Raw genomic sequence first — 5,000 nt, forward strand, 5'->3', positions numbered from 1 at the left:
ATATAGAGCAGTGTAGAGTTATGTAGAGTAGTATAGAGTTATGTTATGTAGAGTAGTGTAGAGTTATATAGAGTTATGTAGTATAGAGTTATGTAGAGTAGTGTAGAGTTATATAGAGTTATGTAGAGTTATGTAGAGCAGTGTAGAGTTATATAGAGCAGTGTAGAGTTATGTAGAGTTATGTTGAGCAGTGTGGAGTTAAGTAGAGCAGTGTAGAGTTATGTAGAGTTATGTAGAGCAGTGTAGAGTTATGTAGAGTAATGTAGAGCAGTGTAGAGTTATGTAGAGTTATGTAGAGTTATGTAGAGCAGTGTAGAGTTATGTAGAGTAATGTAGAGCAGTGTAGTGTTATGTAGAGTTCTGTAGAGCAGTGTAGAGTTATGTAGAGTTATGTAGAGCAGTGTAGTGTTATGTAGAGTTATGTAGAGTTCTGTAGAGCAGTGTAGAGTTATGTAGAGTTATGTAGAGCAGTGTAGAGTTATGTAGAGTTATGTAGAGTTATGTAGAGCAGTGTAGAGTTATGTAGAGTTATGTAGAGCAGTGTAGAGTTATGTAGAGTTATGTAGAGCAGTGTAGAGTTATGTAGAGTAATGTAGAGTAATGTAGAGCAGTGTAGTGTTATGTAGAGTTATGTAGAGTTCTGTAGAGCAGTGTAGAGTTATGTAGAGTTATGTAGAGCAGTGTAGTGTTATGTAGAGTTATGTAGAGTTCTGTAGAGCAGTGTAGAGTTATGTAGAGTTATATAGAGCAGTGTAGAGTTATATAGATTTATGTAGAGTTCTGTAGAGCAGTGTAGAGTTATGTAGAGTTATGTCGAGCAGTGTAGTGTTATGTAGAGTTATGTAGAGCAGTGTAGAGTTATGTAGAGTTATGTCGAGCAGTGTAGAGTTATATAGAGTTATGTAGAGTTCTGTAGAGCAGTGTAGAGTTATGTAGAGTTATGTAGAGCAGTGTAGAGTTATGTAGAGTAGTGTAGAGTAATGTAGAGCAGTGTAGAGTTATGTAGAGCAGTGTAGAGTTATATAGGGTTATGTAGAGTTCTGTAGAGCAGTGTAGAGTTATGTAGAGTTATGTAGAGTTATGTAGAGCAGTGTAGAGTTATGTAGAGTTATGTAGAGTTATGTAGAGTTATGTAGAGTTATGTAGAGTTATGTAGTGTAGAGTTGTGTAGAGTTATGTAGAGCAGTGTAGAGTTATGTAGAGTTATGTAGAGCAGTGTAGAGTTATGTAGAGTTATGTAGAGCAGTGTAGAGTTATGTAGTGCAGTGTAGAGCAGTGTAGAGTTATGTAGAGCAGTGTAGTGCAGTGTAGAGCAGTGTAGAGTTATGTAGAGCAGTGTAGAGCAGTGTAGAGCTGTGTATAGATGTGTAGAGCAGTGTAGAGCAGTGTAGAGCAGTGTAGAGCAGTGTAGAGCACCATCAGATCCTCCTCTCCACCCTCTCTGAGTTGGGCATCTCCGGCGCGGCCCACGCTTGGATTGCGTCCTACCTGACAGGTCGCTCCTACCAGGTGGCGTGGCGAGAGTCTGTCTCCTCACCACGCGCTCTCACCACTGGTGTCCCCCAGGGCTCTGTTCTAGGCCCTCTCCTATTCTCGCTATACACCAAGTCACTTGGCTCTGTCATAACCTCACATGGTCTCTCCTATCATTGCTATGCAGACGACACACAATTAATCTTCTCCTTTCCCCTTCTGATGACCAGGTGGCGAATCGCATCTCTGCATGTCTGGCAGACATATCAGTGTGGATGACGGATCACCACCTCAAGCTGAACCTCGGCAAGACGGAGCTGCTCTTCCTCCCGGGAAGGACTGCCCGTTCCATGATCTCGCCATCACGGTTGACAACTCCATTGTGTCCTCCTCCCAGAGCGCTAAGAACCTTGGCGTGATCCTGGACAACACCCTGTCATTCTCAACTAACATCAAGGCGGTGGCCCGTTCCTGTAGGTTCATGCTCTACAACATCCGCAGAAGTACGACCCTGCCTCACACAGGAAGCGGCGCAGGTCCTAATCCAGGCACTTGTCATCTCCCGTCTGGATTACTGCAACTCGCTGTTGGCTGGGCTCCCTGCCTGTGCCATTAAACCCCTACAACTCATCTAGAACGCCGCAGCCCGTCTGGTGTTCAACCTTCCCAAGTTCTCTCACGTCACCCCGCTCCTCCGCTCTCTCCACTGGCTTCCAGTTGAAGCTCGCATCCGCTACAAGACCATGGTGCTTGCCTACGGAGCTGTGAGGGGAACGGCACCTCAGTACCTCCAGGCTCTGATCAGGCCCTACACCCAAACAAGGGCACTGCGTTCATCCACCTCTGGCCTGCTCGCCTCCCTACCACTGAGGAAGTACAGTTCCCGCTCAGCCCAGTCAAAACTGTTCGCTGCTCTGGCTCCCCAATGGTGGAACAAACTCCCTCACGACGCCAGGACAGCGGAGTCAATCACCACCTTCCGGAGACACCTGAAACCCCACCTCTTTAAGGAATACCTAGGATAGGATAAGTAATCCTTCTCACCCCCCCCCCCCTAAAAGATTTAGATGCACTATTGGAAAGTGGCTGTTCCACTGGATGTCATAAGGTGAATGCACCAATTTGTAAGTCGCTCTGGATAAGAGCGTCTGCTAAATGACTTAAATGTAAATGTATAGATGTGTAGAGCAGTGTAGAGCAGTGTAGAGCAGTATAGAGCAGTGTAGAGCAGTGTAGAGCTGTGTATAGATGTGTATAGATGTGTAGAGCAGCATTTCATTACGTGACCATTTTAGGTGTTAGATAAATACACCAAGCTGTGCTTGATTAAGCTGTGCTTGATTAAACTGGGCTTGATTAAACTGTTAAGATGGCCATGATTAAGCTGGGCTTGATTAAGCTGTTAAACTGTGCTTGGTTAAGCTGGGCTTGATTAAACTGGGCTTGATTATAACATATTTTATTTAACCTTTATTTAACTCGGCAAGTGAGTTAAAAACAAATTCTTATTTTCAAATGACGGCCAATCAAAAGACAAAAGGCCTCCTGTGGGGACGAGGGACGACACTCCTGTGGAGACAAGAGAGACAACACTCCTGTGGGGACGAGGGACAACACTCCTGTGGAGACAAGAGAGACAACACTCCTGTGGGGACAAGAGAGACAACACTCCTGTGGGGACGAGGGACAACACTCCTGTGGAGACAAGAGAGACAACACTCCTGTGGGGACAAGAGAGACAACACTCCTGTGGGGACAAGAGAGACAACACTCCTGCGGGGACAAGAGAGACAACACTCCTGCAGGGACAAGAGAGACAACACTCCTGCAGGGACAAGAGAGACAACGCAACACGACATAAAGAGAGACCTAAAAGAAGAATACACTAAAATGTTGTGTGTAGTTATCCTATGAGAGGGATAAATAGACTACAGTCTGAAATAGGTACAAGGCACTTATAATAACAATAGTCTCTTACAGACGTCGATGTCATACACAGGGATAAATTAAATATTAAGTGAATGTTAGTCCACTTTATTTCACATAAATAGTATAAATGAAGATTCCACTCACTTTCGACACACCAGTCAGCGTTAAGACACAGCATAGGCATAGCACAGTGCTGTGAAGTCAGAAAACTCCAGCCAAAAACAGGCCAAAAACCAGCCAAAAACAGGCCAAAGACCAGCCAAAAACCAGCCAAAACCAGCCAAAACCAGCCAAACTCCAGCCAAAAACCAGCCAAAAACACGCATCTATGTATAAAGAAGCATCTCATATGAAGAACCAAATGATGGATGAAATGATGCGGACAGAGGACAGATGACAGAGGACAGAGGACAGAGGACAGAGGATAGAGGGCAGAGGACAGAGGACAGAGGATAGAGGATAGAGGACAGAGGACAGAGGACAGAGGACAGAGGACAGATGACAGATGACAGAGGACAGAGGACAGAGGACAGAGGACAGAGAACAGAGGACAGAGGACAGAGGACAGAGAACAGAGGACAGACGAAAGAGGACAGAGGACAGAGGACAGAGGACACAGGACACGGGAAAGGGGATAGAGGACAGAGGACAGAGGACAGAGGACAGAGGACAGAGGACAGAGGACAGAGGACAGAGGACAGAGGACAGAGGACAGAGGACAGAGGACAGAGGACAGAGGACAGAGGACAGAGGACAGAGGACAGATAGAGGATAGAGGGACAGACAGGACAGAGGACAGAGGACAGACAGAGACAGAGGACAGAGGATAGAGGACAGAGGACAGAGGACAGAGGACAGACGAGGGCAGAGGGCAGAGGACACAGGACAGAGGATAGAGGACAGAGGACAGAGGACAGAGGACAGAGGACAGAGGACAGAGGGCAGAGGGCAGAGGGCAGAGGGCAGAGGGCAGAGGGCAGAGGACAGCGGACAGAGGACAGAGGGCAGAGGGCAGAGGGCAGAGGGCAGAGGACACAGGACAGAGGACAGAGGACAGCGGATAGAGGACAGAGGACAGAGGGCAGAGGGCAGAGGACAGAGGACACAGGACAGAGGACAGAGGACAGAGGACAGAAGACAGAAGACAGAGGACAGAGGACAGAGAGAGTGCAGTGTCTAAATATATTTTATACTGTGAGTCCAACGATGTCTATTTGCTGCAATATAACTTTGTTCCGTAGACAGGCAGCCTGCTAAGTAGAGGAGCGTTTTGTGTTTTACAGACAGCCGGACAGACGGACAGGCGGGGAGGGGGGGCCAGACGAACGGTCAGACAGACGGGCGGACGGACGGCAGGCAGGCAGGCAGACAGGCAGGCAGACAGACAGACAGGCAGGCAGACAGGCAGGCAGGCAGGCAGGCAGGCAGACAGGCAGGCAGGCAGACAGGCAGGCAGGCAGACAGGCAGACAGGCAGGCAGGCAGACAGGCAGGCAGGCAGGCAGACAGGCAGGCAGACAGGCAGGCAGGCAGGCAGGCAGGCAGGCAGGCAGGTAGCACTCTAAGTAGAGGAGCCTAGGCCATCATTGTAAATAAGAA

The sequence above is a fragment of the Oncorhynchus keta genome, chromosome 4 (assembly GCF_023373465.1).
Source record: "Oncorhynchus keta strain PuntledgeMale-10-30-2019 chromosome 4, Oket_V2, whole genome shotgun sequence".
Classification (NCBI taxonomy): domain Eukaryota; kingdom Metazoa; phylum Chordata; class Actinopteri; order Salmoniformes; family Salmonidae; genus Oncorhynchus; species Oncorhynchus keta.